The sequence below is a fragment of the Peromyscus leucopus genome, chromosome 19 (assembly GCF_004664715.2).
Source record: "Peromyscus leucopus breed LL Stock chromosome 19, UCI_PerLeu_2.1, whole genome shotgun sequence".
Lineage (NCBI taxonomy): Eukaryota > Metazoa > Chordata > Mammalia > Rodentia > Cricetidae > Peromyscus > Peromyscus leucopus.
The window spans coordinates 44411014-44423464 of record NC_051079.1 but is presented as its reverse complement, the minus strand read 5'-3'; the positions used below and the strand labels follow the sequence as shown (position 1 = coordinate 44423464).

Here is a 12451-nt window from a genome sequence, read left to right as displayed (position 1 = left end):
TCAATACTTGACTATATAAACACTCTACTCTGCTGCCCTCTGCCTGCCTGCCCTTACCTCTCCTTGCCTGTCCCTGCACCCTGCCCCCACGCACCCACACAATCATGTACGTTTCTACCAGCTAGAATTCTCTTTTCCTTCACTTTCCGGCATAAAGCTCGCATATCTTTCAAAGTTCTGTCTATTCCCGGGCGGTGGTGGTGCACGCCTTTAATCCCAGCACTCGGGAGGCAGAACCAGGCGGATCTCTGTGAGTTCGAGGCCAGCCTGGGCTACCAAGTGAGTTCCAGGAAAGGCGCAAAGCTACACAGAGAAACCCTGTCTCGAAAAACCAAAAAACTCTCTTCTAAAAACTCTTGTATGGTCACCAAATTCAAGGAACTGAGGTGGGTTTATTTGCAACCTATTACCTGTTCCCTCTCCCAAATTCATAAGTACACTGCAATGTCTTTTAAGCAGGAAAGGCTTACTCATAGCAGACACAAAATGAGCACAGATTGTCTAATCCATGCAGAGAAATACATCTTAACCAGACATAAAACATCTGAATATTTTAAAAGGTTTTAAAAAAAAGTTTAGATGAAGTTCACATAACCTAAAATTCATCATTTTAATCATGTTGTACAACCACGATCAGTATGACTATCCACTTCCAGAGTCTTCCCATCACACCAACAAAACAACAGATATTCATCTCTCTTCCATTTTTCTCTTCCCAAGCCCTGCAAACCACCAATCTACATTCCAAGAGAATTGGTTTTTCTAGTCTAGATGCCACCTATAAAAGGAATAATATACTGTACCGAGTTTTATATCTACCTTCCTTCATATAGTACAGTCATCCATGTTGAGACATGTGTGTGTTTCATTCCCTTTTTATGGCTGAAGAATATTCCAGTGCATCTATATTGTCTCTGAACTTCCACTGATGGGCATGTGGGTTGTTTCTATCCATCAAAATAATTTGGACTATTTTAAATAATGCTTCCATGAATGTGTATACACAAGTTTTTCTTGGAGTGCCTGTTTTAAATTCACTGTTACCTTGGAAGAACATTGTCAGTTATTTACAACTTTTAATCCTACAGTCAAGATAATGTTTCTTATAACAAAATACTATAATTAAATATACATGCTCATTAGTAAGTTTGACTATTTATGTACTCTAGAATCTTTTAAGATTCCTTATAGTTTGCATTTCTATCAGAGACTACACATTTTAAATTCTATGCTAATGAGCAGAATCTGATTAAAGCCCTTGAATGAGTCACCCATTTGAAGCATAAGCAGATCTTAATTCCTGGATGTGTGCATTCTTCTTCCCTGATCTCATATGACCTGGTGTTGAATCATGATGAGAGTAGGTATTGGATGCTTACTGTGTGCTCACCACTGTGCAACATGCAACTGAGGGGCATGCTATTATCACATCACAGGTCATGAACAGGTGCTCAGAGAGTTGGCCGTTTGCTCAAAGTCACATAGCTTTAGGAATAGAGACTGAATCTCAGACTAGATTGCCACATTTCCTACAGTAAGTGACAAGAGCAGGAGCAGACCAAGACCATCAGAATCTTGTCTTTTTATCCCACAACTGTAATCATATGTTTGCATAAATCAATATTTAACTTTTAACATCGATGTCCAAAATGAAGAATACAAAATAGAATCTCAGGTCTCTCACAGAGGGGATACTTATGTCCAAGTCAAGGGGCCAAACTCTCCCTTGGAAAATAAATCACCTCTATTTTTTTCAGCTGAATCTATCATCCCATATTAGAAATACAGAGTTGGATGTCCCACAAATGCAGTGACTCATTCTGGTACGATCTAGAGAGGCCAACACTGACAGACAACAGAAAACAGAAGGACAGACTGCTGAGGGTCAGGAAGTGATAGCTGCCCTGCTACTCTCCTCATCCACTAACACTGTGGACTTTAGCTAGGACAGGTGAGAAGGAAGAAGTAGAAACATGCCTATCCCTGTATGCTCCTCTGGAAAAAGAGGTGTGTGCGCATGCGTGCGTGCGTGCGTGCGTGCGTGCGTGCGTGCGTCGTGTGCGTGTGTGTCCTAGAAGCGTTCCAATAGCAAAATTTAGGACAATGGTCATCTGATAAGTCAGAAAAACAACCATGATTCATGCCATCCTTTCCTGCTTTTTCATGGCAGATTGCTGTGAATAGAAAGACAGTAGATGGTTAGGAATAGACAACAGAACTGTGTGGCCATCTTGAGTTTAGATTCTAAAGAATGAGCTCTGCTAACATGTTGACCTCTCGGGTACTAGATTTGCCGCTTAGATGAACATAATGTCTGGATGGACCCATGGTTTTATACCTCGGCTCTTCCTGTTACAAGAGGGTTAACTCCAAGATATTAAAATTCTGCCCACCCAGTACCACAGCATGAGGCAATTGGAGTTCCCAGAGTTTACCATTTCCTATCACTTCTAGAATCTAATTCCACAGTAAACATGGGACTTTAATTTTTTAACTTCCCACCAAGTATAGAAAAAAATGCACCAAAAAGGGGGCAAACACATCAAAATGTAACTGCTCAAGGATTTCTGGCAAGCTGAACACATCCACACAAGCAGGAGCTGACTGAAGCCAAGTCCTCAGTGGGCAGCCCATTGATTCTGATAGAAAACTAAGTCTCAACAAGCATCCCGTCCCTGAAGCAGCGTAAGAATTAAATGTGCCACATGGGACATGGACAACAACAAAATGAATTGCTAACATAACCAACAACTAAAACAAAAGACCACGTGTAACAAACAACAAAGAGACAGCATGCAACTTCCCTGTTGTCTTCAACAAACACTCCACCTTTATGTAACTTCAAGTAGAGTACCGGTAGTCTTCCCTCTGAGCACTGAGGAGGGAGTCTCTCTCTACCTCACACAAACAGAGCCAAAGAGCCAGTCTAATGACAATGAGCTGAAAAATGATTAACTTATCAGGCTAGTGTTGAACATGGTCATTCTGCTCTGTGAGGCTTCCCCCTCACTGTCTCTGCTTTGAAGGCATACATATCACTGACAAAAACCAAAGTCCCGTTTAGTAAAGGATAAACACACTACAGGAGAGAGGCGAGTGGAAAGCTAATGAAAACAGAGATACTTGACTCTCCGCTGCCCACTTGCCTCTTCTTCTTTAATGGATTTGCAACGATAATCTATACTTAGGTCCAAATACAGACTTAATTAGGAGCCCTAAGTGACTTGAAGTAAGTCATGTATTGCCCTCTCCCGGGGACCGCTCTACTTAAGGCAAATGCTGCCAGCCAGGAAACCTCTCATCTCAGAAGAGAAAGGATTCCTACTGGCCCAAGGCACCAGCTGCCTGAACACTCCATACAAATGCGCTCTCTAGAACCCATTACAGGCTTTCCTCCTTCCTCTTCCCTCAGGTCTATATTCTCTGCCTAATTGAAAAGAAAAAAATTAAGAAAGACTCAAGAAGAATAGCTACCCACAAATATGCAGAGGAACTAGGGACAGAGTGTCCTTTTGAAAGAAACCCAGAGGCAAAGTCTGGATGAATGACATACTTTTCGTAAAGGGGGTAATTGGGCTAAAAGAACAACACTATTGGAAAGTCTGCGACCTTTGAAAAGATGTGACCTTGAATTTGAATCCTCTTCTGACCCAAAGAATGTATCGGGTTGTTGCTCTCACAATTAGATCTTTACAGGAAGTTTGTAACCCTTTCTATCCAGCATGGGAATCCTATACTAGGAGATGGGAGTGAGGGATGGTATCTAAATAGCATCACAGCTTCCCAAACATATCAGTAACTGTCTGGTATTAATTTAATTTATTAATTTAATTAATTAATTATATTTTGAACTCAAAAAGTAACTCTCAAATGCAAGACCTCTATTCAAAGACAAATTTGGATGGGAATTATTAACACTTCAGACACAATAATGATCATTGCCCAAGAAATTTTTCTCTAAGACATTAAGCCGTAATCCAGGGAGGTTTTTGAGATCTGACACTTGCGGTGGTGGTGGTAGTGGTGGTGGTGGTGGTGGTGGGTGGTGGTGGTGGGTGGGTGGTGGAGGTAGTGGTGGTGGGTGTGGGGTAGTGGTGGTGATGGTTGATAAATAACCCCAGGCTAGCCTGAAACTCACTGTAGGCCTGAAGATGACCTGGAACTCCTGAGTGCTGGGATTACAGGCCTGTGTCACCATGCCCAGTGTGTGTGATGTTGAGGGTTGAGCCCAGGTCTTTGTTCATTCTAGGCAAGCATTCTATCAACCCCTAACCCAGATATCTGGCCTTGATGTACCTGGAGAAAGAAGCTAAAAACATATGTCTTTGCCTATCATGGGGGGAAATCTTTGGGGCTTCTAAAATAAACAATAACAATTCTAGAATCGGATAAGCCAGTTGTAGAAAACAATTCTTTCTCCATCAAAGACACGCTGGAGTTCCAACAGTTTTATGTCTTCCTTGTGCTGCGTCTGCAGCTTCAAGCAGCAGATGAATGGGTCTTCCACAGAATTCCATTTTCCCTTCCCAAACCCTACCCCCGACACATTGCTGCAAGCAGTTTAACTGTGGAAGGCCTTGACCTCTTTTCTTTGTCTCTCTGATTTAAGTGTGTCTGCTTCCTCGGGGCTACCAAGCTTCATCGGACAGCAAGCCAGAGCGGAGAGGAACATCAGCCAATCCCCAAACAATGGGTGTCTTTCTCTGTTTGTCACATGAGCAGCGTTGTATTACAGCCATTGTCCCTCCAAGCAGGGAGGGACAGAACAGCTTCTCACAGGCCAGTTATTCCCCATGACCCACTCCGGCCATCACCAAAATTAAAACTCGAAAGGAAAAAAAAAATAGACACGCCGTTTGAATGGGGCACTGTAACCCCAAACAAGAATTCTACTGCACCCCCGGACCATCTGCAGCATCCTGCCTTGCCAAGAATGCACATTCCCAGGTCCAGCACACCTACCAGATTGAGATCCAGAGGGCCATTGGTATCTGCAGGTTGTTCACAAACCTCTGAAGTTAAAGAACTCAGGCCAAGTAGATGTGTCGAGTGTTCCCAACCTCACCAATGGCATTTGTACATCTGTTTAAGGGTGAGCTAGAGGCAGGAGGATACTGGCAATGTAAAGAGGGCTTTACATTGAATGCTGTGCCGAGGTTATACATCTCAGTTTAGACGCAAAAGATGTCAAGATGAGGGCACTGAAGAACGTGGGAAAGGAGACAGGGACGGTCCAAACACCAATGGCTGCCCAGAAGATAATGGGAATTTTAGAGGAAGAGTAGATGGAGTGTGCTAGAGCAGACCACAGAGGCTGAGGCCATCAGAAAGCGACAGACCAGGACAGCTTCCGATGTCAGAATGAACCAAAGCAAACCACTACAACCACTATGACCGCCACCACCACCACCAATAACAACAACACAAGCGTGTTGGGCTGGCGTGCAGCTCAGGGGCAGAGTGACTGTCTAGCATAATACACACATCGAGTTTGCGCTCCAGCCACACACACACACACACACACACACACACACACACACACACACACACACAAATGTTTAAACTTCTATTGAATTTTTTTTAGTATGTGTGTGGGCTTGTATATCTGCTTGGTGGGAATACATTTTGCCAACCCCTCAAGAAAATTTTACAAAGATTGTCTTTAATATTTTGTTTTAAATATTAAAATACTAACTTTTTTTTTTTTTTTTTTTACAATCCCAGACCTTAAAAGTCAACTGATACTCAAAGTCTTATACTACACAGAGCCACATTCACGCTTAGGTAAGTAGCTTCAGGCTTTGACGGAACCATCACATCACAAAATAATCTTTAAACCAGTCAAGAGTCAATCTAAATTCCACCCCCGATGACACTAGAGAACCATGAATCCTGGCCATCCCCTTCCTGTGAACTCCCTCCGAAGTGGAAAGGTGAAAGCTTTTCCAGGAATGCCTTCTCATGAACAGGGAGGAACCTCTAAACCAGTTTTTATTTGAATCTCACAAGAGTGCCCACATCTGGTCCCTATAACAAAATAATAGCTGTAAAATGTGAAGGATTCCTTTAAAACTCAGATAGTACTGTGAGGACAGACAGAAACCAGTCCTGTGACTCCATAAATAGCTGTTGAAAAATTGATTCTCAGATCCTTTGAAATGGTTCATCACTGCTCCCACTGCCATGTGGTTGCTGAGCCCATGGCCCTGCCTGCTGTGTGCTATCTATATAAATCCTCTCTTAGCAGGACATTCCCCAAGAGTACACACAGCCCTCATCTTAGCATGAACCCAGAACCACTCTCAAACCTGCCTATTCGACCCCGACTACACCCAGCTTTACCTGACTGGAGATATATATGGTATTAACTCTTTCTTGGCAACTGTAATGTTTAGTGTTTCATACTACACATCTAATAAATGCATGATGAAGGAAAAATATATAACTCAAACCAATCAATTCTAAAAACCAAAGTCAGGTCTTGCCATCAATTCCTTATCCAAAATAAAGTGTTGTTTTGTTTTTTTTTAATCCAAATATGGTGGTACAAGCCTGGTATCAGGCTGAGCTACACAATACTGAGATCTTGCCTCAAGAAAACAAGACAAAAAAGTATGTGGAAGATTTGTTAGAGACCCATTATAGGAACTACCACCTGCAGCTGTATTTTGGAACTAGTCATATCTGCACAGCTCATCTGGGTTGGACATGATATTAATAACATGATGTTTGGTCACCCCCACAATGAGGCCTCCTGTCTCCCAAAGATCTGATGGTTTTAACAGATGTTAATATCCTGTACATGCACCTAGCAAGACAAGGCATTCCACACTGAAATTCTATTTCCCTTGTCTTATGGGGGGGGGTGTGATTTATTGCTCTCTGAAGGAGGAAATTGGGGTGGTTAGAATGCTTTACATAGTTTCTTTATCTGGGAGAATAAATCATTAAAAATGAAATAGGAGAGAAATCAATAGACATTAATAGTGCTAACTACAGGATGTAGTGTCACGGTTACTCTTCCAGACTGGCTCGAGGCATGGCATTTATCATCAAAGAACAGCCTCGTGGTGCTGACAATTATGCACATAAAGTTCAATAAAATAAAACACCACTGGTGTGGATATTTTGCTTTCCTCTTCACAGCCTGTGCAATCCTTTAAGCTCCCTGAGTTAACCCTTCACACAAATTATGTTGAAAAGCAGTAAGAATGCTCATAGTGAAACTGATCTTCTGTGTTGAATATGGATAAGAGATCAATAGAAAATTTCAGATTTGGAGAATGATGGATGAGTCAGTGAGGCAGTGTAGACAATAGAAGTCCCCAGACAGGGATGTCCTGAGGCAGAAAGAGGTCATTTGGGGGAAAGAATTGTGAATGACAGATCCATAAGACTCAATGAGTCGTACATCGATTCATAAAACTAAGTTTTGAAAGTAAATACTCAGTCCACATTCTTGAGAACAGGGGAGTCCAGCAATGCATTTGACTGCTGTGTTCACAATCCGACAGCCTCAGGTATCTGGATGTTGCTATCTCCCGCCCCCAAATGGACTTCCTCCATATCCACTCTATGTGGTATTGCCATGAACCAATAGCTCAGCTTTGCCACAGCAGCATTTGCTCCCGTTTGCATAATTCATTCTTTGAAAAATGAGTGGAAACAGGAAAAATAAAAACTCTACAGGCAATCGTAAGAGGGATCTTTCTCATAAATTTAATGTGAGACAGAGGCGGAAATTGTTACAGATGCTAATATAGGTAAAGCTTTCAACAGAATCAGATGTTAATTGACCTTGAATGGGCTAAATTTGCTTACATGAGGAGGAAATAATCAAAGCAAATGATGTTTGAGAAAGGAAAGTTAAAGAATCCAGACACTGGATGCTGTGTCTGGATAACAAAGTAGAAGTAGAGCGTGCTGGCGTCTTACAGGCAGCATCCCTCATATCGTACAGCCCCAACCCTGTATTTCAACCTGTTTTCCTTGTGGGAAGTAAGAAAGGCAGTACCGAACCAGTTACACATATGCCAAAGTGCCTTATACACTGAAAAGCATGGGGCAATTATGGCTAATTTTTATTGATGTTGGCATCTCCACTTCAGCACCAGGACACTGCTAATCACAAGCAAAACCACCCCAAAGTCCAATTGTATCTCTCTGTCATACATCACACCTACTGTGATGATGAGCGTGTTAGCATGACTTCAGGATTGTGTGGTGTTTTGTAAGCCCACTTTGGAGAGTCTAGAGCAGTGGTTCTCAACCAGTGGGTTGTGACCCCCTTGAGGTTGCATATCAGATATTTACATTATGATTCATCACAGAAGCAAAATTACACTTATGAAGTAGCAGTGAAATAATTTTATGGTTGGGGTCACCACGACGCGAGGAACTGAATTAAAGGGTCACGGCATTAGGAAGGTTGAGAACCACTGTGGTAGAGAGTCTTCCTCCCTGCCTCTGTCTATTTACTTTATAGATCATGTCTGGACAAGTAGTAAATTCTGTACTGACTTCCCACCACTCTTAATAGATATGTAGGAATTACCCCCAACGCTTTGTGCGGCAGGAAACCACCAGCTACTGTTCGTTCATTCCTTCTTCTCCCACATTTTAAGGGGCATTTCTTACGAAACTTCTATATTCCAGCCACTTGAGTAAGGTCTTTCATCAACGAATGGTGAACCCACCGACCTGCTGGGAATATCATTCGGAAAACAACGTAACCGATGCTGTATGGAAGCTGTCCGCAGAGATGCATGGCAACTCACGTGATATGCACTGCTCATGGGAGAAACGGAAAGACCAGAGAGAAAGTCTGGTTTGGGCTGGATCTTCAACGACAAATGGATAGCAGGCAGCTGCTTACACAGAAGAGAAGGCCGCAGACATTTCCAACAGAAAGAACCATCTACGCGGCGAGGCCATGGAGAAAGGAATGGGTGCCGTGTACTTGGGGACATGATGAGATCTGCAGGGACTGGGGGGCGCTGGGAAGCAAGAATACAGAGAACAGGACAGGAAATGGGGCAAAGGTGGTCCTGGCGCGACAGTGACGGGCTGGCTGGGGCCTTGTGCTAGAACACGGTATTCCTCCAGTCCTGACTTGGGGACTGTATTTTCAACAAGTCCCGACAAGATGCTGATGATCACCTCCTAGTGATCTGCCAAGGACTTAAGCATGGGGATCACATGACCGCGTTTGTATTTTAGAAATGTCTCCTCAGACGGAAGACACAGCCTCAAGTAGGCAAACCCGCCGCTGTGAAATGAGTGAGTGACTCTGTTCGGCATCACAACCAACTTTGGGACTTTATGGATGTGCTCAACTTCACCCAAGACTTTCTGAATCATGGAGAGGCCAAGGTTTACATATGGCTGAACCATAGGAAATTTTTATTTGTTTAGATTTTTTAACAAAAAAATGATCAAGTGTTGGTAATTCCTCATGGTTAAAAAAAAAATCAAATATTTTTAAAACAAATTCCTTCCATGCTTCTGATGTACCCCAGAGTCTGAAGGCAGCTGATGGAATACAAGCAGACTTATTGTATTCCCTTTCTACTTATCACTAGTGAGCCTGTAAATACGGAAGTCCCATAATTCATGCACCCCAAACAAATGCTAAAAATGGGAAGGGGGCCAAACACAGCCAGCAATGAAGTAAGACAACTAATATAAAGACCTTTAGAACCAGAAGGCACATCAAAGCTCTTTCCCTCCCCTCGACACACACACACACACACACACACACAAGCGTGCGCACATGCGTGCGCGCGCTTTCATGCAGCATAAAGCTGATATCAAAAGAGAGAAGCAACCCGTCCGAGGTCACACTGGAAGCCTCATTGAAATACTCAGTGTTATGTGCTTATATGTGCTCAGGTGTTGAGCGTTGTGACTAAAGTGTTGGGATTTGCTTTATAGAAGGCTACTGCCATATGAAGACAGCATTGGCATACTTAAAGCGAAGTAGCGGAGAGGGTTATAAAGCAACTACACATACTCATTTTGAAAATAAAACCAAAAAAAATGAGTACAAACCCCCATTGAAATGTGATAGATGCTTCATAAATGTTTACTGAATGAATGAGTGACCTCGAAGAAGTAGGGTAAAGAAACTATGCCCATGCAAAAGGTTTCTAAGGAAGGGTAGAGGCTGTCACTTCCTACATCCTTTGGCATCCAATCATAAACTAGCTTTTCAGATCCCAGCCCCACCACGTACACCTTCCTTTCTATTGAAAGTACCCAACAGAAAACACTGTGAAGAACACATGTGAGCTAAGCTGAGCAAACCATCATATCCTAGGCATCATATCCTGAAGATGAGATCAGTCTTCAAAGTCCTTCTCAATAAAAGTACCAACTAACACATGCCAAAAGCTAACAAAGAGGATAATAAAAGCAACACAACCATTAATGTTGGCCCAATAACAAGATGATAATAATAATAGCTAACCCCTCCTCTGTGTGGAGCGTGTTAGGGCTCCCCACGCACTAGAGTTCCAGAGTAAGCACTATTATTTCACCCTGATTTTGTAGACATACATACAGGTGTGTTAGTAAGCTACACCAAACCACACAACTGCAAAGGATCGGAGTGGAGCCTTGAACCCATATCACCTGACCCTAGCAGTTTACCAAAGGAATGCCTTGGCCTTGCAAACAAAACAAAAGTACTGTGTAAGCTGACTCCTAGGAGCATGCCAGTCAGACTGATGGCATTTCTGGATAATGTCATGTGGCCTGCTCTTTTTATCTATAAGGAACAGGAATGAAAGGTTTTATTTGAGAATACTATATACAAAGCAAGATGTGGAATAAAGGAACCAAGGATGACATTCTCTGCCTTGGCACAGCATGGCTTTTATTGCCCAAAGGCAGAAATAATGCCTCATTTAGGCCAAGAAAATTCCAGGCTTCCACTGTCTCTTTAAAAAATGGGGGGATTCCTGTGAGGTTATGTGTGAAAGAGACAGCAAACATGCTTCCCTGTGTTTCTTTTATTCAGTAGGGTCATTCAGGAAAATACTTCCAGAAAGAAAATTAGAGATAAAAAGTCCCAACCCGGGTGTGTGAAAGTCCGAAAGTGAAGTCATTTAAAAGAAAATGAACGACGGGGGCACAATTCCCTCAAATAAATGAGTGTGGCTCGAAGAACTGTCTCTTTCAGGGTCCCCCCAAGGAACCAAGCATTCTGACAAGGACCCTGAAACCCTGACACCCCTAAAGGCAGGAGGAGAGCCCCAGCCCCCAAACACAATCTGATTATCAAGTGCTACAGAAAGAAAAGTTTAGGAAACGAGTCGAGATCCCAGAGTAGTACTTGGCAGACCTCAGAGGAAGGCCAGGCTGAAGCTGCATTTCCACTGTAGATGTCCCCCCAAATCTCCCTGCACCCACCAACGTCACAATCACCGTGGGACAAACACAGGTAAAGCAACATACAGAGGCTCAAAATACACAAAATAAAATGCGTAACGAAGAGATCTTCCCCGGAATTCCCTGCAGTCCCAGACAACAAAACCAAACACAAACAATGTCAATAAAACCCTGGGAAGCGGGCAAACCACCCGTGTGTCCCGCTTCCACTGCGCCGAGGTATCCTGGCTGAGGGGAAACGTGCCCTCCAGCCCCAAAGAAGCCTCACACCAAGCCCAATGGCCTCCAGAGTTGAGTTTGCTTAAAACTCTTACCGGGTCCTGAGATGTTGCGATTGGCAGCTCAACCTGTTTTCCCCTGGTCTTCACCCACTCCAGCCAGAGATTCAAAAATCTGTTCCCAACAGCGTCGCTGTCCTCCAAGCCGCCGAGTCCCAGGAGAGATCGATGTTTGCGGCTCTTGTTTAGGCTGGGAAGATGGGGGCTCCGGGAAGGAGTCCGGTCCTGGAGCCCCAGTTTCGCACACGGACCCCCGAGTCCTGCTGCAAACTTGGAACAAGCGTTCCCCTGTCTGGCTGGAGATGCTGGAGGAGGAAGGCGGCGGTAACCGGAGCCGGGCTGGGATGCGAGCAGTTGCCGCTGCTGCAGCTGCTGCCTCCGGGACAGTGGCCTCTGGGGAGGAGGGAGGAGTGTCTCGCTCGCGGTCCCTCCAAACCTGTAGTCTCCTTCTGGCCTGGACTCCTGGAACCCCTTCAGTGGCCTAATCACCAAGTTGGCAAACTTGGAGTCCCCGTGGGACTTGAGAGAAGGGATAGCGGAGTGCGGTGCTAACCCGACAAGATGCCAGTGCTAACCCCGCATCAAAGTATCCCAGGGAGAGGGAATCTAGACCCAGACCCTCTATAAGGATTTGGGGGGCAGGGTCAATGCCCGCCAAGTGGACAGGACAGCGCGTCCCCCATGTGAGGGAGCGCAAAAGTGGGACCGAGAAGGGATGGGGACCAGGCCGGGCCACGGTGCGTGGAGCTGCAGCCAAGGGACTGGGAAGGTGGGGAGAGAGG

General features: G+C 44.1%; 1 protein-coding gene across 1 annotated transcript in view; it reads right to left on the bottom strand.

The window, feature by feature from the left end:
- Megf10 (multiple EGF like domains 10) overlaps positions 1 to 11787 on the bottom strand; it is a 163343-nt gene extending 151556 nt beyond the window's left edge. The window contains exon 1 of the mRNA XM_028891620.2: positions 11706 to 11787. The gene's annotated coding sequence lies outside the window, so the exon portion shown is untranslated. The remainder of the gene's footprint in view (positions 1 to 11705) is intronic.
- Positions 11788 to 12451: the final 664 nt, after the last annotated feature.